Raw genomic sequence first — 24,523 nt, 5'->3', positions numbered from 1 at the left:
CAAACGAGGACCAGAATACACAGATTCACATCGTGAACGAAGGAAGCTAAGCCCCTTGAGTCTGGCGCCTTAGACCGCTCGGCCATCCTGACGTGGTTTTATGTAATTTGGACGTTTTAAAATTACATCTCTTCCAGTTATTTTCAAAAAACACATCGTGTCAGAAGTGGGATTCGAACCCACGCCCTAAACCGAGGACGAGAATACACAGATTCACATCGTGAACGAAGGAAGCTAAGCCCCTTGAGTCTGGCACCTTAGGCCGCTCGGCCATCCTGACGTGGTTTTATGTAATTTGGACGTTTTAAAATTACACCTCTTCCAGTTATATTCGAAAAACACATCGTGTCAGAAGTGGGATTCGAACCCACGCCCTCAAACGAGGACCAGAATACACAGATTCACATCGTGAACGAAGGAAGCTAAGCCCCTTGAGTCTGGCGCCTTAGACCGCTCGGCCATCCTGACGTGGTTTTATGTAATTTGGACGTTTTAAAATTACATCTCTTCCAGTTATTTTCAAAAAACACATCGTGTCAGAAGTGGGATTCGAACCCACGCCCTAAAACGAGGACGAGAATACACAAATTCACATCGTGAACGAAGGAAGCTAAGCCCCTTGAGTCTGTCGCCTTAGACAGCTCGGCCATCCTGTTGTGGTCTTTGGTAATTTTGACGTTTTAAAATTACATCTCTTCAAGTTATTTTCATAAAACACATCGTGTCATAAGTGGGATTCGAACCCACGCCCTCAAACGAGGACCAGAATACACAGATTCACATCGTAAACGAAGGAAGCTAAGCCCCTTGAGTCTGGCACCTTAGGCCGCTCGGCCATCCTGACGTGGTTTTATGTAATTTGGACGTTTTAAAATTACATCTCTTCCAGTTATTTTCAAAAAACACATCTTGTCAGAAGTGGGATTCGAACCCACGCCCTAAAACGAGGACGAGAATACACAGATTCGCATCGTGAACGAAGGAAGCTAAGCCCCTTGAGTCTGTCGCCTTAGACAGCTCGGCCATCCTGTTGTGGTCTTTGGTAATTTTGACGTTTTAAAATTACATCTCTTCCAGTTATTTTCATAAAACACATCGTGTCAGAAGTGGGATACGAACCCACGCCCTCAAACGAGGACCAGAATACACAGATTCACATCGTGAACGAAGGAAGCTAAGCCCCTTGAGTCTGGCGCCTTAGACCGCTCGGCAATCCTGACGTAGTTTTATGTAATTTGGACGTTTTAAAATTACATCTCTTCCAGTTAATTTCAAAAAACACATCGTGTCAGAAGTGGGATTCGAACCCACGCCCTCAAACGAGGACCAGAATACACAGATTCACATCGTGAACGAAGGAAGCTAAGCCCCTTGAGTCTGGCGCCTTAGACCGCTCGGCCATCCTGACGTAGTTTTATGTAATTTTGACGTTTTAAAATTAATCTCTTCCAGTTATTTTCAAAAAACACATCGTGTCAGAAGTGGGATTCGAACCCACGCCCTAAAACGAGGACAAGAATACACAGATTCACATCGTGAACGAAGGAAGCTAAGCCCCTTGAGTCTGGCACCTTAGGCCGCTCGGCCATCCTGACGTGGTTGTATGTAATTTGGACGTTTTAAAATTACATCTCTTCCAGTTATTTTCAAAAAACACATCGTGTCAGAAGTGGGACTCGAACCCACGCCCTCAAACGAGGACCAGAATACAGTGTTTCACATCGTGAACGAAGGAAGCTAAGCCCCTTGAGTCTGGCACCTTAGGCCGCTCGGCCATCCTGACGTGGTTTTATGTAATTTGGACGTTTTAAAATTACATCTCTTCCAGTTATTTTCAAAAAACACATCGTATCAGAAGTGGGATTCGAACCCACGCCCTAAAACGAGGACGAGAATACACAGATTCACATCGTGAACGAAGGAAGCTAAGCCCCTTGAGTCTGTCGCCTTTGACAGCTCGGCCATCCTGTTGTGGTCTTTGGTGATTTTGACGTTTTAAAATTACATCTCTTCCAGTTATTTTCATAAAACACATCGTGTCATAAGTGGGATTCGAACCCACGCCCTCAAACGAGGACCAGAATACACAGATTCACATCGTAAACGAAGGAAGCTAAGCCCCTTGAGTCTGGCGTTTAGACCGCTCGGCCCTCCTGACGTGGTTTTATGTAATTTGGACGTTTTAAAATTACATCTCTTCCAGTTATTTTCATAAAACACATCGTGTCAGAAGTGGGATACGAACCCACGCCCTCAAACGAGGACCAGAATACACAGATTCACATCGTGAACGAAGGAAGCTAAGCCCCTTGAGTCTGGCGCCTTAGACCGCTCGGCAATCCTGACGTAGTTTTATGTAATTTGGACGTTTTAAAATTACATCTCTTCCAGTTAATTTCAAAAAACACATCGTGTCAGAAGTGGGATTCGAACCCACGCCCTCAAACGAGGACCAGAATACACAGATTCACATCGTGAACGAAGGAAGCTAAGCCCCTTGAGTCTGGCGCCTTAGACCGCTCGGCCATCCTGACGTGGTTTTATGTAATTTGGACGTTTTAAAATTACATCCCTTCCAGTTATTTTCAAAAAACACATCGTGTCAGAAGTGGGATTCGAACCCACGCCCTAAAACGAGGACGAGAATACACAAATTCACATCGTGAACGAAGGAAGCTAAGCCCCTTGAGTCTGTCGCCTTAGACAGCTCGGCCATCCTGTTGTGGTCTTTGGTAATTTTGACGTTTTAAAATTACATCTCTTCAAGTTATTTTCATAAAACACATCGTGTCATAAGTGGGATTCGAACCCACGCCCTCAAACGAGGACCAGAATACACAGATTCACATCGTAAACGAAGGAAGCTAAGCCCCTTGAGTCTGGCACCTTAGGCCGCTCGGCCATCCTGACGTGGTTTTATGTAATTTGGACGTTTTAAAATTACATCTCTTCCAGTTATTTTCAAAAAACACATCTTGTCAGAAGTGGGATTCGAACCCACGCCCTAAAACGAGGACGAGAATACACAGATTCGCATCGTGAACGAAGGAAGCTAAGCCCCTTGAGTCTGTCGCCTTAGACAGCTCGGCCATCCTGTTGTGGTCTTTGGTAATTTTGACGTTTTAAAATTACATCTCTTCAAGTTATTTTCATAAAACACATCGTGTCATAAGTGGGATTCGAACCCACGCCCTCAAACGAGGACCAGAATACACAGATTCACATCGTAAACGAAGGAAGCTAAGCCACTTGAGTCTGGCGTTTAGACCGCTCGGCCCTCCTGACGTGGTTTTATGTAATTTGGACGTTTTAAAATTACATCTCTTCCAGTTATTTTCATAAAACACATCGTGTCAGAAGTGGGATACGAACCCACGCCCTCAAACGAGGACCAGAATACACAGATTCACATCGTGAACGAAGGAAGCTAAGCCCCTTGAGTCTGGTACCTTAGGCCGCTCGGCCATCCTGACGTGGTTGTATGTAATTTGGACGTTTTAAAATTACATCTCTTCCAGTTAGTTTCATAAAACACATCGTGTCAGAAGTGGGATACGAACCCACGCCCTCAAACGAGGACGAGAATACACAGATTCACATCGTGAACGAAGGAAGCTAAGCCCCTTTAGTCTGGCACCTTAGGCCGCTCGGCCATCCTGACGTGGTTGTATGTAATTTGGACGTTTTAAAATTACATCTCTTCCAGTTATTTTCAAAAAACACATCGTGTCAGAAGTGGGATTCGAACCCACGCCCTAAAACGAGGACGAGAATACACAGATTCACATCGTGAACGAAGGAAGCTAAGCCCCTTGAGTCTGTCGCCTTAGACAGCTCGGCCATCCTGTTGTGGTCTTTGGTAATTTTGACGTTTTAAAATTACATCTCTTCCAGTTATTTTCATAAAACACATCGTGTCATAAGTGGGATTCGAACCCACGCCCTCAAACGAGGACCAGAATACACAGATTCACATCGTAAACGAAGGAAGCTAAGCCCCTTGAGTATGGCGTTTAGACCGCTCGGCCCTCCTGACGTGGTTTTATGTAATTTGGACGTTTTAAAATTACATCTCTTCCAGTTATTTTCAAAAAACACATCTTGTCAGAAGTGGGATTCGAACCCACGCCCTAAAACGAGGACGAGAATACACAGATTCACATCGTAAACGAAGGAAGCTAAGCCCCTTGAGTCTGGCGTTTAGACCGCTCGGCCCTCCTGACGTGGTTTTATGTAATTTGGACGTTTTAAAATTACATCTCTTCCAGTTATTTTCATAAAACACATCGTGTCAGAAGTGGGATACGAACCCACGCCCTAAAACGAGGACGAGAATACACAGATTCACATCGTGAACGAAGGAAGCTAAGCCCCTTGAGTCTGGCACCTTAGGCCGCTCGGCCATCCTGACGTGGTTTTATGTAATTTGGACGTTTTAAAATTACATCTCTTCCAGTTATTTTCAAAAAACACATCTTGTCAGAAGTGGGATTCGAACCCACGCCCTAAAACGAGGACGAGAATACACAGATTCACATCGTGAACGAAGGAACCTAAGCCCCTTGAGTCTGTCGCCTTAGACAGCTCGGCCATCCTGTTGTGGTCTTTGGTAATTTTGACGTTTTAAAATTACATCTCTTCAAGTTATTTTCATAAAACACATCGTGTCATAAGTGGGATTCGAACCCACGCCCTCAAACGAGGACCAGAATACACAGATTCACATCGTAAACGAAGGAAGCTAAGCCCCTTGAGTCTGGCGTTTAGACCGCTCGGCCCTCCTGACGTGGTTTTATGTAATTTGGACGTTTTAAAATTACATCTCTTCCAGTTATTTTCATAAAACACATCGTGTCAGAAGTGGGATACGAACCCACGCCCTCAAACGAGGACCAGAATACACAGATTCACATCGTGAACGAAGGAAGCTAAGCCCCTTGAGTCTGGCGCCTTAGACCGCTCGGCCATCCTGACGTGGTTTTATGTAATTTGGACGTTTTAAAATTACATCTCTTCCAGTTATTTTCAAAAAACACATCGTGTCAGAAGTGGGATTCGAACCCACGCCCTAAACCGAGGACGAGAATACACAGATTCACATCGTGAACGAAGGAAGCTAAGCCCCTTGAGTCTGGCACCTTAGGCCGCTCGGCCATCCTGACGTGGTTTTATGTAATTTGGACGTTTTAAAATTACACCTCTTCCAGTTATATTCGAAAAACACATCGTGTCAGAAGTGGGATTCGAACCCACGCCCTCAAACGAGGACCAGAATACACAGATTCACATCGTGAACGAAGGAAGCTAAGCCCCTTGAGTCTGGCGCCTTAGACCGCTCGGCCATCCTGACGTGGTTTTATGTAATTTGGACGTTTTAAAATTACATCTCTTCAAGTTATTTTCATAAAACACATCGTGTCATAAGTGGGATTCGAACCCACGCCCTCAAACGAGGACCAGAATACACAGATTCACATCGTAAACGAAGGAAGCTAAGCCCCTTGAGTCTGGCGTTTAGACCGCTCGGCCCTCCTGACGTGGTTTTATGTAATTTGGACGTTTTAAAATTACATCTCTTCCAGTTATTTTCATAAAACACATCGTGTCAGAAGTGGGATACGAACCCACGCCCTCAAACGAGGACCAGAATACACAGAATCACATCGTGAACGAAGGAAGCTAAGCCCCTTGAGTCTGGCGCCTTAGACCGCTCGGCCATCCTGACGTGGTTTTATGTAATTTGGACGTTTTAAAATTACATCTCTTCCAGTTATTTTCAAAAAACACATCGTGTCAGAAGTGGGATTCGAACCCACGCCCTAAACCGAGGACGAGAATACACAGATTCACATCGTGAACGAAGGAAGCTAAGCCCCTTGAGTCTGGCACCTTAGGCCGCTCGGCCATCCTGACGTGGTTTTATGTAATTTGGACGTTTTAAAATTACACCTCTTCCAGTTATATTCGAAAAACACATCGTGTCAGAAGTGGGATTCGAACCCACGCCCTCAAACGAGGACCAGAATACACAGATTCACATCGTGAACGAAGGAAGCTAAGCCCCTTGAGTCTGGCGCCTTAGACCGCTCGGCCATCCTGACGTGGTTTTATGTAATTTGGACGTTTTAAAATTACATCTCTTCCAGTTATTTTCAAAAAACACATCGTGTCAGAAGTGGGATTCGAACCCACGCCCTAAAACGAGGACGAGAATACACAAATTCACATCGTGAACGAAGGAAGCTAAGCCCCTTGAGTCTGTCGCCTTAGACAGCTCGGCCATCCTGTTGTGGTCTTTGGTAATTTTGACGTTTTAAAATTACATCTCTTCAAGTTATTTTCATAAAACACATCGTGTCATAAGTGGGATTCGAACCCACGCCCTCAAACGAGGACCAGAATACACAGATTCACATCGTAAACGAAGGAAGCTAAGCCCCTTGAGTCTGGCACCTTAGGCCGCTCGGCCATCCTGACGTGGTTGTATGTAATTTGGACGTTTTAAAATTACATCTCTTCCAGTTATTTTCAAAAAACACATCGTGTCAGAAGTGGGATTCGAACCCACGCCCTAAAACGAGGACGAGAATACACAGATTCACATCGTGAACGAAGGAAGCTAAGCCCCTTGAGTCTGTCGCCTTAGACAGCTCGGCCATCCTGTTGTGGTCTTTGGTAATTTTGACGTTTTAAAATTACATCTCTTCCAGTTATTTTCATAAAACACATCGTGTCATAAGTGGGATTCGAACCCACGCCCTCAAACGAGGACCAGAATACACAGATTCACATCGTAAACGAAGGAAGCTAAGCCCCTTGAGTATGGCGTTTAGACCGCTCGGCCCTCCTGACGTGGTTTTATGTAATTTGGACGTTTTAAAATTACATCTCTTCCAGTTATTTTCAAAAAACACATCTTGTCAGAAGTGGGATTCGAACCCACGCCCTAAAACGAGGACGAGAATACACAGATTCACATCGTAAACGAAGGAAGCTAAGCCCCTTGAGTCTGGCGTTTAGACCGCTCGGCCCTCCTGACGTGGTTTTATGTAATTTGGACGTTTTAAAATTACATCTCTTCCAGTTATTTTCATAAAACACATCGTGTCAGAAGTGGGATACGAACCCACGCCCTAAAACGAGGACGAGAATACACAGATTCACATCGTGAACGAAGGAAGCTAAGCCCCTTGAGTCTGGCACCTTAGGCCGCTCGGCCATCCTGACGTGGTTTTATGTAATTTGGACGTTTTAAAATTACATCTCTTCCAGTTATTTTCAAAAAACACATCTTGTCAGAAGTGGGATTCGAACCCACGCCCTAAAACGAGGACGAGAATACACAGATTCACATCGTGAACGAAGGAACCTAAGCCCCTTGAGTCTGTCGCCTTAGACAGCTCGGCCATCCTGTTGTGGTCTTTGGTAATTTTGACGTTTTAAAATTACATCTCTTCAAGTTATTTTCATAAAACACATCGTGTCATAAGTGGGATTCGAACCCACGCCCTCAAACGAGGACCAGAATACACAGATTCACATCGTAAACGAAGGAAGCTAAGCCCCTTGAGTCTGGCGTTTAGACCGCTCGGCCCTCCTGACGTGGTTTTATGTAATTTGGACGTTTTAAAATTACATCTCTTCCAGTTATTTTCATAAAACACATCGTGTCAGAAGTGGGATACGAACCCACGCCCTCAAACGAGGACCAGAATACACAGATTCACATCGTGAACGAAGGAAGCTAAGCCCCTTGAGTCTGGCGCCTTAGACCGCTCGGCCATCCTGACGTGGTTTTATGTAATTTGGACGTTTTAAAATTACATCTCTTCCAGTTATTTTCAAAAAACACATCGTGTCAGAAGTGGGATTCGAACCCACGCCCTAAACCGAGGACGAGAATACACAGATTCACATCGTGAACGAAGGAAGCTAAGCCCCTTGAGTCTGGCACCTTAGGCCGCTCGGCCATCCTGACGTGGTTTTATGTAATTTGGACGTTTTAAAATTACACCTCTTCCAGTTATATTCGAAAAACACATCGTGTCAGAAGTGGGATTCGAACCCACGCCCTCAAACGAGGACCAGAATACACAGATTCACATCGTGAACGAAGGAAGCTAAGCCCCTTGAGTCTGGCGCCTTAGACCGCTCGGCCATCCTGACGTGGTTTTATGTAATTTGGACGTTTTAAAATTACATCTCTTCAAGTTATTTTCATAAAACACATCGTGTCATAAGTGGGATTCGAACCCACGCCCTCAAACGAGGACCAGAATACACAGATTCACATCGTAAACGAAGGAAGCTAAGCCCCTTGAGTCTGGCGTTTAGACCGCTCGGCCCTCCTGACGTGGTTTTATGTAATTTGGACGTTTTAAAATTACATCTCTTCCAGTTATTTTCATAAAACACATCGTGTCAGAAGTGGGATACGAACCCACGCCCTCAAACGAGGACCAGAATACACAGAATCACATCGTGAACGAAGGAAGCTAAGCCCCTTGAGTCTGGCGCCTTAGACCGCTCGGCCATCCTGACGTGGTTTTATGTAATTTGGACGTTTTAAAATTACATCTCTTCCAGTTATTTTCAAAAAACACATCGTGTCAGAAGTGGGATTCGAACCCACGCCCTAAACCGAGGACGAGAATACACAGATTCACATCGTGAACGAAGGAAGCTAAGCCCCTTGAGTCTGGCACCTTAGGCCGCTCGGCCATCCTGACGTGGTTTTATGTAATTTGGACGTTTTAAAATTACACCTCTTCCAGTTATATTCGAAAAACACATCGTGTCAGAAGTGGGATTCGAACCCACGCCCTCAAACGAGGACCAGAATACACAGATTCACATCGTGAACGAAGGAAGCTAAGCCCCTTGAGTCTGGCGCCTTAGACCGCTCGGCCATCCTGACGTGGTTTTATGTAATTTGGACGTTTTAAAATTACATCTCTTCCAGTTATTTTCAAAAAACACATCGTGTCAGAAGTGGGATTCGAACCCACGCCCTAAAACGAGGACGAGAATACACAAATTCACATCGTGAACGAAGGAAGCTAAGCCCCTTGAGTCTGTCGCCTTAGACAGCTCGGCCATCCTGTTGTGGTCTTTGGTAATTTTGACGTTTTAAAATTACATCTCTTCAAGTTATTTTCATAAAACACATCGTGTCATAAGTGGGATTCGAACCCACGCCCTCAAACGAGGACCAGAATACACAGATTCACATCGTAAACGAAGGAAGCTAAGCCCCTTGAGTCTGGCACCTTAGGCCGCTCGGCCATCCTGACGTGGTTTTATGTAATTTGGACGTTTTAAAATTACATCTCTTCCAGTTATTTTCAAAAAACACATCTTGTCAGAAGTGGGATTCGAACCCACGCCCTAAAACGAGGACGAGAATACACAGATTCGCATCGTGAACGAAGGAAGCTAAGCCCCTTGAGTCTGTCGCCTTAGACAGCTCGGCCATCCTGTTGTGGTCTTTGGTAATTTTGACGTTTTAAAATTACATCTCTTCAAGTTATTTTCATAAAACACATCGTGTCATAAGTGGGATTCGAACCCACGCCCTCAAACGAGGACCAGAATACACAGATTCACATCGTAAACGAAGGAAGCTAAGCCACTTGAGTCTGGCGTTTAGACCGCTCGGCCCTCCTGACGTGGTTTTATGTAATTTGGACGTTTTAAAATTACATCTCTTCCAGTTATTTTCATAAAACACATCGTGTCAGAAGTGGGATACGAACCCACGCCCTCAAACGAGGACCAGAATACACAGATTCACATCGTGAACGAAGGAAGCTAAGCCCCTTGAGTCTGGCGCCTTAGACCGCTCGGCAATCCTGACGTAGTTTTATGTAATTTGGACGTTTTAAAATTACATCTCTTCCAGTTAATTTCAAAAAACACATCGTGTCAGAAGTGGGATTCGAACCCACGCCCTCAAACGAGGACCAGAATACACAGATTCACATCGTGAACGAAGGAAGCTAAGCCCCTTGAGTCTGGCGCCTTAGACCGCTCGGCCATCCTGACGTAGTTTTATGTAATTTTGACGTTTTAAAATTACATCTCTTCCAGTTATTTTCAAAAAACACATCGTGTCAGAAGTGGGATTCGAACCCACGCCCTAAAACGAGGACAAGAATACACAGATTCACATCGTGAACGAAGGAAGCTAAGCCCCTTGAGTCTGGCACCTTAGGCCGCTCGGCCATCCTGACGTGGTTGTATGTAATTTGGACGTTTTAAAATTACATCTCTTCCAGTTATTTTCAAAAAACACATCGTGTCAGAAGTGGGATTCGAACCCACGCCCTAAAACGAGGACGAGAATACACAGATTCACATCGTGAACGAAGGAAGCTAAGCCCCTTGAGTCTGTCGCCTTTGACAGCTCGGCCATCCTGTTGTGGTCTTTGGTAATTTTGACGTTTTAAAATTACATCTCTTCCAGTTATTTTCATAAAACACATCGTGTCATAAGTGGGATTCGAACCCACGCCCTCAAACGAGGACCAGAATACACAGATTCACATCGTAAACGAAGGAAGCTAAGCCCCTTGAGTCTGGCGTTTAGACCGCTCGGCCCTCCTGACGTGGTTTTATGTAATTTGGACGTTTTAAAATTACATCTCTTCCAGTTATTTTCATAAAACACATCGTGTCAGAAGTGGGATACGAACCCACGCCCTCAAACGAGGACCAGAATACACAGATTCACATCGTGAACGAAGGAAGCTAAGCCCCTTGAGTCTGGCGCCTTAGACCGCTCGGCAATCCTGACGTAGTTTTATGTAATTTGGACGTTTTAAAATTACATCTCTTCCAGTTAATTTCAAAAAACACATCGTGTCAGAAGTGGGATTCGAACCCACGCCCTCAAACGAGGACCAGAATACACAGATTCACATCGTGAACGAAGGAAGCTAAGCCCCTTGAGTCTGGCGCCTTAGACCGCTCGGCCATCCTGACGTGGTTTTATGTAATTTGGACGTTTTAAAATTACATCTCTTCCAGTTATTTTCAAAAAACACATCGTGTCAGAAGTGGGATTCGAACCCACGCCCTAAAACGAGGACGAGAATACACAAATTCACATCGTGAACGAAGGAAGCTAAGCCCCTTGAGTCTGTCGCCTTAGACAGCTCGGCCATCCTGTTGTGGTCTTTGGTAATTTTGACGTTTTAAAATTACATCTCTTCAAGTTATTTTCATAAAACACATCGTGTCATAAGTGGGATTCGAACCCACGCCCTCAAACGAGGACCAGAATACACAGATTCACATCGTGAACGAAGGAAGCTAAGCCCCTTGAGTCTGGCACCTTAGGCCGCTCGGCCATCCTGACGTGGTTTTATGTAATTTGGACGTTTTAAAATTACATCTCTTCCAGTTATTTTCAAAAAACACATCGTGTCAGAAGTGGGATTCGAACCCACGCCCTAAACCGAGGACGAGAATACACAGATTCACATCGTGAACGAAGGAAGCTAAGCCCCTTGAGTCTGGCACCTTAGGCCGCTCGGCCATCCTGACGTGGTTTTATGTAATTTGGACGTTTTAAAATTACACCTCTTCCAGTTATATTCGAAAAACACATCGTGTCAGAAGTGGGATTCGAACCCACGCCCTCAAACGAGGACCAGAATACACAGATTCACATCGTGAACGAAGGAAGCTAAGCCCCTTGAGTCTGGCGCCTTAGACCGCTCGGCCATCCTGACGTGGTTTTATGTAATTTGGACGTTTTAAAATTACATCTCTTCCAGTTATTTTCAAAAAACACATCGTGTCAGAAGTGGGATTCGAACCCACGCCCTAAAACGAGGACGAGAATACACAAATTCACATCGTGAACGAAGGAAGCTAAGCCCCTTGAGTCTGTCGCCTTAGACAGCTCGGCCATCCTGTTGTGGTCTTTGGTAATTTTGACGTTTTAAAATTACATCTCTTCAAGTTATTTTCATAAAACACATCGTGTCATAAGTGGGATTCGAACCCACGCCCTCAAACGAGGACCAGAATACACAGATTCACATCGTAAACGAAGGAAGCTAAGCCACTTGAGTCTGGCGTTTAGACCGCTCGGCCCTCCTGACGTGGTTTTATGTAATTTGGACGTTTTAAAATTACATCTCTTCCAGTTATTTTCATAAAACACATCGTGTCAGAAGTGGGATACGAACCCACGCCCTCAAACGAGGACCAGAATACACAGATTCACATCGTGAACGAAGGAAGCTAAGCCCCTTGAGTCTGGCGCCTTAGACCGCTCGGCAATCCTGACGTAGTTTTATGTAATTTGGACGTTTTAAAATTACATCTCTTCCAGTTAATTTCAAAAAACACATCGTGTCAGAAGTGGGATTCGAACCCACGCCCTCAAACGAGGACCAGAATACACAGATTCACATCGTGAACGAAGGAAGCTAAGCCCCTTGAGTCTGGCGCCTTAGACCGCTCGGCCATCCTGACGTAGTTTTATGTAATTTTGACGTTTTAAAATTACATCTCTTCCAGTTATTTTCAAAAAACACATCGTGTCAGAAGTGGGATTCGAACCCACGCCCTAAAACGAGGACAAGAATACACAGATTCACATCGTGAACGAAGGAAGCTAAGCCCCTTGAGTCTGGCACCTTAGGCCGCTCGGCCATCCTGACGTGGTTGTATGTAATTTGGACGTTTTAAAATTACATCTCTTCCAGTTATTTTCAAAAAACACATCGTGTCAGAAGTGGGATTCGAACCCACGCCCTAAAACGAGGACGAGAATACACAGATTCACATCGTGAACGAAGGAAGCTAAGCCCCTTGAGTCTGTCGCCTTTGACAGCTCGGCCATCCTGTTGTGGTCTTTGGTAATTTTGACGTTTTAAAATTACATCTCTTCCAGTTATTTTCATAAAACACATCGTGTCATAAGTGGGATTCGAACCCACGCCCTCAAACGAGGACCAGAATACACAGATTCACATCGTAAACGAAGGAAGCTAAGCCCCTTGAGTCTGGCGTTTAGACCGCTCGGCCCTCCTGACGTGGTTTTATGTAATTTGGACGTTTTAAAATTACATCTCTTCCAGTTATTTTCATAAAACACATCGTGTCAGAAGTGGGATACGAACCCACGCCCTCAAACGAGGACCAGAATACACAGATTCACATCGTGAACGAAGGAAGCTAAGCCCCTTGAGTCTGGCGCCTTAGACCGCTCGGCAATCCTGACGTAGTTTTATGTAATTTGGACGTTTTAAAATTACATCTCTTCCAGTTAATTTCAAAAAACACATCGTGTCAGAAGTGGGATTCGAACCCACGCCCTCAAACGAGGACCAGAATACACAGATTCACATCGTGAACGAAGGAAGCTAAGCCCCTTGAGTCTGGCGCCTTAGACCGCTCGGCCATCCTGACGTGGTTTTATGTAATTTGGACGTTTTAAAATTACATCTCTTCCAGTTATTTTTAAAAAACACATCGTGTCAGAAGTGGGATTCGAACCCACGCCCTAAAACGAGGACGAGAATACACAAATTCACATCGTGAACGAAGGAAGCTAAGCCCCTTGAGTCTGTCGCCTTAGACAGCTCGGCCATCCTGTTGTGGTCTTTGGTAATTTTGACGTTTTAAAATTACATCTCTTCAAGTTATTTTCATAAAACACATCGTGTCATAAGTGGGATTCGAACCCACGCCCTCAAACGAGGACCAGAATACACAGATTCACATCGTAAACGAAGGAAGCTAAGCCCCTTGAGTCTGGCACCTTAGGCCGCTCGGCCATCCTGACGTGGTTTTATGTAATTTGGACGTTTTAAAATTACATCTCTTCCAGTTATTTTCAAAAAACACATCGTGTCAGAAGTGGGATTCGAACCCACGCCCTAAAACGAGGACGAGAATACACAAATTCACATCGTGAACGAAGGAAGCTAAGCCCCTTGAGTCTGTCGCCTTAGACAGCTCGGCCATCCTGTTGTGGTCTTTGGTAATTTTGACGTTTTAAAATTACATCTCTTCAAGTTATTTTCATAAAACACATCGTGTCATAAGTGGGATTCGAACCCACGCCCTCAAACGAGGACCAGAATACACAGATTCACATCGTAAACGAAGGAAGCTAAGCCCCTTGAGTCTGGCACCTTAGGCCGCTCGGCCATCCTGACGTGGTTTTATGTAATTTGGACGTTTTAAAATTACATCTCTTCCAGTTATTTTCAAAAAACACATCTTGTCAGAAGTGGGATTCGAACCCACGCCCTAAAACGAGGACGAGAATACACAGATTCGCATCGTGAACGAAGGAAGCTAAGCCCCTTGAGTCTGTCGCCTTAGACAGCTCGGCCATCCTGTTGTGGTCTTTGGTAATTTTGACGTTTTAAAATTACATCTCTTCAAGTTATTTTCATAAAACACATCGTGTCATAAGTGGGATTCGAACCCACGCCCTCAAACGAGGACCAGAATACACAGATTCACATCGTAAACGAAGGAAGCTAAGCCACTTGAGTCTGGCGTTTAGACCGCTCGGCCCTCCTGACGTGGTTTTATGTAATTTGGACGTTTTAAAATTACATCTCTTCCAGTTATTTTCATAAAACACATCGTGTCAGAAGTGGGATACGAACCCACGCCCTCAAACGAGGACCAGAATACACAGATTCACATCGTGAACGAAGGAAGCTAAGCCCCTTGAGTCTGGCGCCTTAGACCGCTCGGCAATCCTGACGTAGTTTTATGTAATTTGGACGTTTTAAAATTACATCTCTTCCAGTTAATTTCAAAAAACACATCGTGTCAGAAGTGGGATTCGAACCCACGCCCTCAAACGAGGACCAGAATACACAGATTCACATCGTGAACGAAGGAAGCTAAGCCCCTTGAGTCTGGCGCCTTAGACCGCTCGGCCATCCTGACGTAGTTTTATGTAATTTTGACGTTTTAAAATTACATCTCTTCCAGTTATTTTCAAAAAACACATCGTGTCAGAAGTGGGATTCGAACCCACGCCCTAAAACGAGGACAAGAATACACAGATTCACATCGTGAACGAAGGAAGCTAAGCCCCTTGAGTCTGGCACCTTAGGCCGCTCGGCCATCCTGACGTGGTTGTATGTAATTTGGACGTTTTAAAATTACATCTCTTCCAGTTATTTTCAAAAAACACATCGTGTCAGAAGTGGGATTCGAACCCACGCCCTAAAACGAGGACGAGAATACACAGATTCACATCGTGAACGAAGGAAGCTAAGCCCCTTGAGTCTGTCGCCTTTGACAGCTCGGCCATCCTGTTGTGGTCTTTGGTAATTTTGACGTTTTAAAATTACATCTCTTCCAGTTATTTTCATAAAACACATCGTGTCATAAGTGGGATTCGAACCCACGCCCTCAAACGAGGACCAGAATACACAGATTCACATCGTAAACGAAGGAAGCTAAGCCCCTTGAGTCTGGCGTTTAGACCGCTCGGCCCTCCTGACGTGGTTTTATGTAATTTAGACGTTTTAAAATTACATCTCTTCCAGTTATTTTCATAAAACACATCGTGTCAGAAGTGGGATACGAACCCACGCCCTCAAACGAGGACCAGAATACACAGATTCACATCGTGAACGAAGGAAGCTAAGCCCCTTGAGTCTGGCGCCTTAGACCGCTCGGCAATCCTGACGTAGTTTTATGTAATTTGGACGTTTTAAAATTACATCTCTTCCAGTTAATTTCAAAAAACACATCGTGTCAGAAGTGGGATTCGAACCCACGCCCTCAAACGAGGACCAGAATACACAGATTCACATCGTAAACGAAGGAAGCTAAGCCCCTTGAGTCTGGCACCTTAGGCCGCTCGGCCATCCTGACGTGGTTTTATGTAATTTGGACGTTTTAAAATTACATCTCTTCCAGTTATTTTCAAAAAACACATCTTGTCAGAAGTGGGATTCGAACCCACACCCTAAAACGAGGACGAGAATACACAGATTCGCATCGTGAACGAAGGAAGCTAAGCCCCTTGAGTCTGTCGCCTTAGACAGCTCGGCCATCCTGTTGTGGTCTTTGGTAATTTTGACGTTTTAAAATTACATCTCTTCAAGTTATTTTCATAAAACACATCGTGTCATAAGTGGGATTCGAACCCACGCCCTCAAACGAGGACCAGAATACACAGATTCACATCGTAAACGAAGGAAGCTAAGCCACTTGAGTCTGGCGTTTAGACCGCTCGGCCCTCCTGACGTGGTTTTATGTAATTTGGACGTTTTAAAATTACATCTCTTCCAGTTATTTTCATAAAACACATCGTGTCAGAAGTGGGATACGAACCCACGCCCTCAAACGAGGACCAGAATACACAGATTCACATCGTGAACGAAGGAAGCTAAGCCCCTTGAGTCTGGCGCCTTAGACCGCTCGGCAATCCTGACGTAGTTTTATGTAATTTGGACGTTTTAAAATTACATCTCTTCCAGTTAATTTCAAAAAACACATCGTGTCAGAAGTGGGATTCGAACCCACGCCCTCAAACGAGGACCAGAATACACAGATTCACATCGTGAACGAAGGAAGCTAAGCCCCTTGAGTCTGGCGCCTTAGACCGCTCGGCCATCCTGACGTAGTTTTATGTAATTTTGACGTTTTAAAATTACATCTCTTCCAGTTATTTTCAAAAAACACATCGTGTCAGAAGTGGGATTCGAACCCACGCCCTAAAACGAGGACAAGAATACACAGATTCACATCGTGAACGAAGGAAGCTAAGCCCCTTGAGTCTGGCACCTTAGGCCGCTCGGCCATCCTGACGTGGTTGTATGTAATTTGGACGTTTTAAAATTACATCTCTTCCAGTTATTTTCAAAAAACACATCGTGTCAGAAGTGGGATTCGAACCCACGCCCTAAAACGAGGACGAGAATACACAGATTCACATCGTGAACGAAGGAAGCTAAGCCCCTTGAGTCTGTCGCCTTTGACAGCTCGGCCATCCTGTTGTGGTCTTTGGTAATTTTGACGTTTTAAAATTACATCTCTTCCAGTTATTTTCATAAAACACATCGTGTCATAAGTGGGATTCGAACCCACGCCCTCAAACGAGGACCAGAATACACAGATTCACATCGTAAACGAAGGAAGCTAAGCCCCTTGAGTCTGGCGTTTAGACCGCTCGGCCCTCCTGACGTGGTTTTATGTAATTTGGACGTTTTAAAATTACATCTCTTCCAGTTATTTTCATAAAACACATCGTGTCAGAAGTGGGATACGAACCCACGCCCTCAAACGAGGACCAGAATACACAGATTCACATCGTGAACGAAGGAAGCTAAGCCCCTTGAGTCTGGCGCCTTAGACCGCTCGGCAATCCTGACGTAGTTTTATGTAATTTGGACGTTTTAAAATTACATCTCTTCCAGTTAATTTCAAAAAACACATCGTGTCAGAAGTGGGATTCGAACCCACGCCCTCAAACGAGGACCAGAATACACAGATTCACATCGTGAACGAAGGAAGCTAAGCCCCTTGAGTCTGGCGCCTTAGACCGCTCGGCCATCCTGACGTGGTTTTATGTAATTTGGACGTTTTAAAATTACATCTCTTCCAGTTATTTTCAAAAAACACATCGTGTCAGAAGTGGGATTCGAACCCACGCCCTAAAACGAGGACGAGAATACACAAATTCACATCGTGAACGAAGGAAGCTAAGCCCCTTGAGTCTGTCGCCTTAGACAGCTCGGCCATCCTGTTGTGGTCTTTGGTAATTTTGACGTTTTAAAATTACATCTCTTCAAGTTATTTTCATAAAACACATCGTGTCATAAGTGGGATTCGAACCCACGCCCTCAAACGAGGACCAGAATACACAGATTCACATCGTAAACGAAGGAAGCTAAGCCCCTTGAGTCTGGCACCTTAGGCCGCTCGGCCATCCTGACGTGGTTTTATGTAATTTGGACGTTTTAAAATTACATCTCTTCCAGTTATTTTCAAAAAACACATCGTGTCAGAAGTGGGATTCGAACCCACGCCCTAAAACGAGGACGAGAATACACAAATTCACATCGTGAACGAAGGAAGCTAAGCCCCTTGAGTCTGTCGCCTTAGACAGCTCGGCCATCCTGTTGTGGTCTTTGGTAATTTTGACGTTTTAAAATTACATCTCTTCAAGTTATTTTCATAAAACACATCGTGTCATAAGTGGGATTCGAACCCACGCCCTCAAACGAGGACCAGAATACACAGATTCACATCGTAAACGAAGGAAGCTAAGCCCCTTGAGTCTGGCACCTTAGGCCGCTCGGCCATCCTGACGTGGTTTTATGTAATTTGGACGTTTTAAAATTACATCTCTTCCAGTTATTTTCAAAAAACACATCTTGTCAGAAGTGGGATTCGAACCCACGCCCTAAAACGAGGACGAGAATACACAGATTCGCATCGTGAACGAAGGAAGCTAAGCCCCTTGAGTCTGTCGCCTTAGACAGCTCGGCCATCCTGTTGTGGTCTTTGGTAATTTTGACGTTTTAAAATTACATCTCTTCAAGTTATTTTCATAAAACACATCGTGTCATAAGTGGGATTCGAACCCACGCCCTCAAACGAGGACCAGAATACACAGATTCACATCGTAAACGAAGGAAGCTAAGCCACTTGAGTCTGGCGTTTAGACCGCTCGGCCCTCCTGACGTGGTTTTATGTAATTTGGACGTTTTAAAATTACATCTCTTCCAGTTATTTTCATAAAACACATCGTGTCAGAAGTGGGATACGAACCCACGCCCTCAAACGAGGACCAGAATACACAGATTCACATCGTGAACGAAGGAAGCTAAGCCCCTTGAGTCTGGCGCCTTAGACCGCTCGGCAATCCTGACGTAGTTTTATGTAATTTGGACGTTTTAAAATTACATCTCTTCCAGTTAATTTCAAAAAACACATCGTGTCAGAAGTGGGATTCGAACCCACGCCCTCAAACGAGGACCAGAATACACAGATTCACATCGTGAACGAAGGAAGCTAAGCCCCTTGAGTCTGGCGCCTTAGACCGCTCGGCCATCCTGACGTAGTTTTATGTAATTTTGACGTTTTAAAATTACATCTCTTCCAGTTATTTTCAAAAAACACATCGTGTCAGAAGTGGGATTCGAACCCACGCCCTAAAACGAGGACAAGAATACACAGATTCACATCGTGAACGAAGGAAGCTAAGCCCCTTGAGTCTGGCACCTTAGGCCGCTCGGCCATCCTGACGTGGTTGTATGTAATTTGGACGTTTTAAAATTACATCTCTTCCAGTTATTTTCAAAAAACACATCGTGTCAGAAGTGGGATTCGAACCCACGCCCTAAAACGAGGACGAGAATACACAGATTCACATCGTGAACGAAGGAAGCTAAGCCCCTTGAGTCTGTCGCCTTTGACAGCTCGGCCATCCTGTTGTGGTCTTTGGTAATTTTGACGTTTTAAAATTACATCTCTTCCAGTTATTTTCATAAAACACATCGTGTCATAAGTGGGATTCGAACCCACGCCCTCAAACGAGGACCAGAATACACAGATTCACATCGTAAACGAAGGAAGCTAAGCCCCTTGAGTCTGGCGTTTAGACCGCTCGGCCCTCCTGACGTGGTTTTATGTAATTTGGACGTTTTAAAATTACATCTCTTCCAGTTATTTTCATAAAACACATCGTGTCAGAAGTGGGATACGAACCCACGCCCTCAAACGAGGACCAGAATACACAGATTCACATCGTGAACGAAGGAAGCTAAGCCCCTTGAGTCTGGCGCCTTAGACCGCTCGGCAATCCTGACGTAGTTTTATGTAATTTGGACGTTTTAAAATTACATCTCTTCCAGTTAATTTCAAAAAACACATCGTGTCAGAAGTGGGATTCGAACCCACGCCCTCAAACGAGGACCAGAATACACAGATTCACATCGTGAACGAAGGAAGCTAAGCCCCTTGAGTCTGGCGCCTTAGACCGCTCGGCCATCCTGACGTGGTTTTATGTAATTTGGACGTTTTAAAATTACATCTCTTCCAGTTATTTTCAAAAAACACATCGTGTCAGAAGTGGGATTCGAACCCACGCCCTAAAACGAGGACGAGAATACACAAATTCACATCGTGAACGAAGGAAGCTAAGCCCCTTGAGTCTGTCGCCTTAGACAGCTCGGCCATCCTGTTGTGGTCTTTGGTAATTTTGACGTTTTAAAATTACATCTCTTCAAGTTATTTTCATAAAACACATCGTGTCATAAGTGGGATTCGAACCCACGCCCTCAAACGAGGACCAGAATACACAGATTCACATCGTAAACGAAGGAAGCTAAGCCCCTTGAGTCTGGCACCTTAGGCCGCTCGGCCATCCTGACGTGGTTTTATGTAATTTGGACGTTTTAAAATTACATCTCTTCCAGTTATTTTCAAAAAACACATCTTGTCAGAAGTGGGATTCGAACCCACGCCCTAAAACGAGGACGAGAATACACAGATTCGCATCGTGAACGAAGGAAGCTAAGCCCCTTGAGTCTGTCGCCTTAGACAGCTCGGCCATCCTGTTGTGGTCTTTGGTAATTTTGACGTTTTAAAATTACATCTCTTCAAGTTATTTTCATAAAACACATCGTGTCATAAGTGGGATTCGAACCCACGCCCTCAAACGAGGACCAGAATACACAGATTCACATCGTAAACGAAGGAAGCTAAGCCACTTGAGTCTGGCGTTTAGACCGCTCGGCCCTCCTGACGTGGTTTTATGTAATTTGGACGTTTTAAAATTACATCTCTTCCAGTTATTTTCATAAAACACATCGTGTCAGAAGTGGGATACGAACCCACGCCCTCAAACGAGGACCAGAATACACAGATTCACATCGTAAACGAAGGAAGCTAAGCCCCTTGAGTCTGGCGTTTAGACCGCTCGGCCCTCCTGACGTGGTTTTATGTAATTTGGACGTTTTAAAATTACATCTCTTCCAGTTATTTTCATAAAACACATCGTGTCAGAAGTGGGATACGAACCCACGCCCTAAAACGAGGACGAGAATACACAGATTCACATCGTGAACGAAGGAAGCTAAGCCCCTTGAGTCTGGCACCTTAGGCCGCTCGGCCATCCTGACGTGGTTTTATGTAATTTGGACGTTTTAAAATTACATCTCTTCCAGTTATTTTCAAAAAACACATCTTGTCAGAAGTGGGATTCGAACCCACGCCCTAAAACGAGGACGAGAATACACAGATTCACATCGTGAACGAAGGAAGCTAAGCCCCTTGAGTCTGTCGCCTTTGACAGCTCGGCCATCCTGTTGTGGTCTTTGGTAATTTTGACGTTTTAAAATTACATCTCTTCCAGTTATTTTCATAAAACACATCGTGTCATAAGTGGGATTCGAACCCACGCCCTCAAACGAGGACCAGAATACACAGATTCACATCGTAAACGAAGGAAGCTAAGCCCCTTGAGTCTGGCGTTTAGACCGCTCGGCCCTCCTGACGTGGTTTTATGTAATTTGGACGTTTTAAAATTACATCTCTTCCAGTTATTTTCATAAAACACATCGTGTCAGAAGTGGGATACGAACCCACGCCCTCAAACGAGGACCAGAATACACAGATTCACATCGTGAACGAAGGAAGCTAAGCCCCTTGAGTCTGGCGCCTTAGACCGCTCGGCAATCCTGACGTAGTTTTATGTAATTTGGACGTTTTAAAATTACATCTCTTCCAGTTAATTTCAAAAAACACATCGTGTCAGAAGTGGGATTCGAACCCACGCCCTCAAACGAGGACCAGAATACACAGATTCACATCGTGAACGAAGGAAGCTAAGCCCCTTGAGTCTGGCGCCTTAGACCGCTCGGCCATCCTGACGTGGTTTTATGTAATTTGGACGATTTAAAATTACATCTCTTCCAGTTATTTTCAAAAAACACATCGTGTCATAAGTGGGATTCGAACCCACGCCCTCAAACGAGGACCAGAATACACAGATTCACATCGTAAACGAAGGAAGCTAAGCCCCTTGAGTCTGGCACCTTAGGCCGCTCGGCCATCCTGACGTGGTTTTATGTAATTTGGACGTTTTAAAATTACATCTCTTCCAGTTATTTTCAAAAAACACATCTTGTCAGAAGTGGGATTCGAACCCACGCCCTAAAACGAGGACGAGAATACACAGATTCGCATCGTGAACGAAGGAAGCTAAGCCCCTTGAGTCTGTCGCCTTAGACAGCTCGGCCATCCTGTTGTGGTCTTTGGTAATTTTGACGTTTTAAAATTACATCTCTTCAAGTTATTTTCATAAAACACATCGTGTCATAAGTGGGATTCGAACCCACGCCCTCAAACGAGGACCAGAATACACAGATTCACATCGTAAACGAAGGAAGCTAAGCCACTTGAGTCTGGCGTTTAGACCGCTCGGCCCTCCTGACGTGGTTTTATGTAATTTGGACGTTTTAAAATTACATCTCTTCCAGTTATTTTCATAAAACACATCGTGTCAGAAGTGGGATACGAACCCACGCCCTCAAACGAGGACCAGAATACACAGATTCACATCGTAAACGAAGGAAGCTAAGCCCCTTGAGTCTGGCGTTTAGACCGCTCGGCCCTCCTGACGTGGTTTTATGTAATTTGGACGTTTTAAAATTACATCTCTTCCAGTTATTTTCATAAAACACATCGTGTCAGAAGTGGGATACGAACCCACGCCCTAAAACGAGGACGAGAATACACAGATTCACATCGTGAACGAAGGAAGCTAAGCCCCTTGAGTCTGGCACCTTAGGCCGCTCGGCCATCCTGACGTGGTTTTATGTAATTTGGACGTTTTAAAATTACATCTCTTCCAGTTATTTTCAAAAAACACATCTTGTCAGAAGTGGGATTCGAACCCACGCCCTAAAACGAGGACGAGAATACACAGATTCACATCGTGAACGAAGGAAGCTAAGCCCCTTGAGTCTGTCGCCTTTGACAGCTCGGCCATCCTGTTGTGGTCTTTGGTAATTTTGACGTTTTAAAATTACATCTCTTCCAGTTATTTTCATAAAACACATCGTGTCATAAGTGGGATTCGAACCCACGCCCTCAAACGAGGACCAGAATACACAGATTCACATCGTAAACGAAGGAAGCTAAGCCCCTTGAGTCTGGCGTTTAGACCGCTCGGCCCTCCTGACGTGGTTTTATGTAATTTGGACGTTTTAAAATTACATCTCTTCCAGTTATTTTCATAAAACACATCGTGTCAGAAGTGGGATACGAACCCACGCCCTCAAACGAGGACCAGAATACACAGATTCACATCGTGAACGAAGGAAGCTAAGCCCCTTGAGTCTGGCGCCTTAGACCGCTCGGCAATCCTGACGTAGTTTTATGTAATTTGGACGTTTTAAAATTACATCTCTTCCAGTTAATTTCAAAAAACACATCGTGTCAGAAGTGGGATTCGAACCCACGCCCTCAAACGAGGACCAGAATACACAGATTCACATCGTGAACGAAGGAAGCTAAGCCCCTTGAGTCTGGCGCCTTAGACCGCTCGGCCATCCTGACGTGGTTTTATGTAATTTGGACGTTTTAAAATTACATCTCTTCCAGTTATTTTCAAAAAACACATCGTGTCAGAAGTGGGATTCGAACCCACGCCCTAAAACGAGGACGAGAATACACAAATTCACATCGTGAACGAAGGAAGCTAAGCCCCTTGAGTCTGTCGCCTTAGACAGCTCGGCCATCCTGTTGTGGTCTTTGGTAATTTTGACGTTTTAAAATTACATCTCTTCAAGTTATTTTCATAAAACACATCGTGTCATAAGTGGGATTCGAACCCACGCCCTCAAACGAGGACCAGAATACACAGATTCACATCGTAAACGAAGGAAGCTAAGCCCCTTGAGTCTGGCACCTTAGGCCGCTCGGCCATCCTGACGTGGTTTTATGTAATTTGGACGTTTTAAAATTACATCTCTTCCAGTTATTTTCAAAAAACACATCTTGTCAGAAGTGGGATTCGAACCCACGCCCTAAAACGAGGACGAGAATACACAGATTCGCATCGTGAACGAAGGAAGCTAAGCCCCTTGAGTCTGTCGCCTTAGACAGCTCGGCCATCCTGTTGTGGTCTTTGGTAATTTTGACGTTTTAAAATTACATCTCTTCAAGTTATTTTCATAAAACACATCGTGTCATAAGTGGGATTCGAACCCACGCCCTCAAACGAGGACCAGAATACACAGATTCACATCGTAAACGAAGGAAGCTAAGCCACTTGAGTCTGGCGTTTAGACCGCTCGGCCCTCCTGACGTGGTTTTATGTAATTTGGACGTTTTAAAATTACATCTCTTCCAGTTATTTTCATAAAACACATCGTGTCAGAAGTGGGATACGAACCCACGCCCTCAAACGAGGACCAGAATACACAGATTCACATCGTAAACGAAGGAAGCTAAGCCCCTTGAGTCTGGCGTTTAGACCGCTCGGCCCTCCTGACGTGGTTTTATGTAATTTGGA

At 44.6% G+C, this 24,523-nt stretch overlaps 19 non-coding genes across 19 annotated transcripts; all 19 read right to left on the bottom strand.

Annotated features, from left to right (window-relative positions):
- Positions 1–346: 346 nt before the first annotated feature.
- On the bottom strand, positions 347–468 carry TRNAL-CAA (transfer RNA leucine (anticodon CAA)). The gene is made up of 2 exons: positions 431–468; positions 347–392 (listed from the first exon to the last, which is right to left on the bottom strand). It is a non-coding gene; the product is annotated as a tRNA-Leu (tRNA).
- Positions 469–1,286: 818 nt separating this feature from the next.
- Positions 1,287–1,408, bottom strand: TRNAL-CAA (transfer RNA leucine (anticodon CAA)). Its single transcript has 2 exons — positions 1,371–1,408; positions 1,287–1,332 (listed from the first exon to the last, which is right to left on the bottom strand). It is a non-coding gene; the product is annotated as a tRNA-Leu (tRNA).
- A 1,004-nt stretch (positions 1,409–2,412) lies between these two features.
- Positions 2,413–2,534, bottom strand: TRNAL-CAA (transfer RNA leucine (anticodon CAA)). The gene is made up of 2 exons: positions 2,497–2,534; positions 2,413–2,458 (listed from the first exon to the last, which is right to left on the bottom strand). It is a non-coding gene; the product is annotated as a tRNA-Leu (tRNA).
- A 2,694-nt stretch (positions 2,535–5,228) lies between these two features.
- On the bottom strand, positions 5,229–5,350 carry TRNAL-CAA (transfer RNA leucine (anticodon CAA)). Its single transcript has 2 exons — positions 5,313–5,350; positions 5,229–5,274 (listed from the first exon to the last, which is right to left on the bottom strand). It is a non-coding gene; the product is annotated as a tRNA-Leu (tRNA).
- A 629-nt stretch (positions 5,351–5,979) lies between these two features.
- On the bottom strand, positions 5,980–6,101 carry TRNAL-CAA (transfer RNA leucine (anticodon CAA)). Its single transcript has 2 exons — positions 6,064–6,101; positions 5,980–6,025 (listed from the first exon to the last, which is right to left on the bottom strand). It is a non-coding gene; the product is annotated as a tRNA-Leu (tRNA).
- A 1,943-nt stretch (positions 6,102–8,044) lies between these two features.
- On the bottom strand, positions 8,045–8,166 carry TRNAL-CAA (transfer RNA leucine (anticodon CAA)). Its single transcript has 2 exons — positions 8,129–8,166; positions 8,045–8,090 (listed from the first exon to the last, which is right to left on the bottom strand). It is a non-coding gene; the product is annotated as a tRNA-Leu (tRNA).
- Positions 8,167–8,795: 629 nt separating this feature from the next.
- On the bottom strand, positions 8,796–8,917 carry TRNAL-CAA (transfer RNA leucine (anticodon CAA)). Its single transcript has 2 exons — positions 8,880–8,917; positions 8,796–8,841 (listed from the first exon to the last, which is right to left on the bottom strand). It is a non-coding gene; the product is annotated as a tRNA-Leu (tRNA).
- A 1,005-nt stretch (positions 8,918–9,922) lies between these two features.
- TRNAL-CAA (transfer RNA leucine (anticodon CAA)) lies at positions 9,923–10,044 on the bottom strand. The gene is made up of 2 exons: positions 10,007–10,044; positions 9,923–9,968 (listed from the first exon to the last, which is right to left on the bottom strand). It is a non-coding gene; the product is annotated as a tRNA-Leu (tRNA).
- An 817-nt stretch (positions 10,045–10,861) lies between these two features.
- On the bottom strand, positions 10,862–10,983 carry TRNAL-CAA (transfer RNA leucine (anticodon CAA)). Its single transcript has 2 exons — positions 10,946–10,983; positions 10,862–10,907 (listed from the first exon to the last, which is right to left on the bottom strand). It is a non-coding gene; the product is annotated as a tRNA-Leu (tRNA).
- Positions 10,984–11,613: 630 nt separating this feature from the next.
- TRNAL-CAA (transfer RNA leucine (anticodon CAA)) lies at positions 11,614–11,735 on the bottom strand. The gene is made up of 2 exons: positions 11,698–11,735; positions 11,614–11,659 (listed from the first exon to the last, which is right to left on the bottom strand). It is a non-coding gene; the product is annotated as a tRNA-Leu (tRNA).
- A 629-nt stretch (positions 11,736–12,364) lies between these two features.
- TRNAL-CAA (transfer RNA leucine (anticodon CAA)) lies at positions 12,365–12,486 on the bottom strand. The gene is made up of 2 exons: positions 12,449–12,486; positions 12,365–12,410 (listed from the first exon to the last, which is right to left on the bottom strand). It is a non-coding gene; the product is annotated as a tRNA-Leu (tRNA).
- Positions 12,487–13,303: 817 nt separating this feature from the next.
- On the bottom strand, positions 13,304–13,425 carry TRNAL-CAA (transfer RNA leucine (anticodon CAA)). Its single transcript has 2 exons — positions 13,388–13,425; positions 13,304–13,349 (listed from the first exon to the last, which is right to left on the bottom strand). It is a non-coding gene; the product is annotated as a tRNA-Leu (tRNA).
- Positions 13,426–14,806: 1,381 nt separating this feature from the next.
- On the bottom strand, positions 14,807–14,928 carry TRNAL-CAA (transfer RNA leucine (anticodon CAA)). The gene is made up of 2 exons: positions 14,891–14,928; positions 14,807–14,852 (listed from the first exon to the last, which is right to left on the bottom strand). It is a non-coding gene; the product is annotated as a tRNA-Leu (tRNA).
- Positions 14,929–16,496: 1,568 nt separating this feature from the next.
- TRNAL-CAA (transfer RNA leucine (anticodon CAA)) lies at positions 16,497–16,618 on the bottom strand. Its single transcript has 2 exons — positions 16,581–16,618; positions 16,497–16,542 (listed from the first exon to the last, which is right to left on the bottom strand). It is a non-coding gene; the product is annotated as a tRNA-Leu (tRNA).
- An 817-nt stretch (positions 16,619–17,435) lies between these two features.
- TRNAL-CAA (transfer RNA leucine (anticodon CAA)) lies at positions 17,436–17,557 on the bottom strand. Its single transcript has 2 exons — positions 17,520–17,557; positions 17,436–17,481 (listed from the first exon to the last, which is right to left on the bottom strand). It is a non-coding gene; the product is annotated as a tRNA-Leu (tRNA).
- Positions 17,558–18,938: 1,381 nt separating this feature from the next.
- On the bottom strand, positions 18,939–19,060 carry TRNAL-CAA (transfer RNA leucine (anticodon CAA)). The gene is made up of 2 exons: positions 19,023–19,060; positions 18,939–18,984 (listed from the first exon to the last, which is right to left on the bottom strand). It is a non-coding gene; the product is annotated as a tRNA-Leu (tRNA).
- An 817-nt stretch (positions 19,061–19,877) lies between these two features.
- On the bottom strand, positions 19,878–19,999 carry TRNAL-CAA (transfer RNA leucine (anticodon CAA)). The gene is made up of 2 exons: positions 19,962–19,999; positions 19,878–19,923 (listed from the first exon to the last, which is right to left on the bottom strand). It is a non-coding gene; the product is annotated as a tRNA-Leu (tRNA).
- Positions 20,000–21,754: 1,755 nt separating this feature from the next.
- On the bottom strand, positions 21,755–21,876 carry TRNAL-CAA (transfer RNA leucine (anticodon CAA)). Its single transcript has 2 exons — positions 21,839–21,876; positions 21,755–21,800 (listed from the first exon to the last, which is right to left on the bottom strand). It is a non-coding gene; the product is annotated as a tRNA-Leu (tRNA).
- A 1,567-nt stretch (positions 21,877–23,443) lies between these two features.
- TRNAL-CAA (transfer RNA leucine (anticodon CAA)) lies at positions 23,444–23,565 on the bottom strand. Its single transcript has 2 exons — positions 23,528–23,565; positions 23,444–23,489 (listed from the first exon to the last, which is right to left on the bottom strand). It is a non-coding gene; the product is annotated as a tRNA-Leu (tRNA).
- Between the last annotated feature and the right edge of the window lie 958 nt (positions 23,566–24,523).

Source organism: Phalangium opilio, unplaced genomic scaffold (genome assembly GCF_054372755.1).
Source record: "Phalangium opilio isolate 3A_F unplaced genomic scaffold, DU_Popi_V2 ptg000021l_1, whole genome shotgun sequence".
In the NCBI taxonomy this organism is placed as follows: Eukaryota; Metazoa; Arthropoda; class Arachnida; order Opiliones; family Phalangiidae; genus Phalangium; species Phalangium opilio.
Note: the sequence above shows the minus strand (reverse complement) of the source record. Positions and strands in the feature narration are given on the sequence as shown.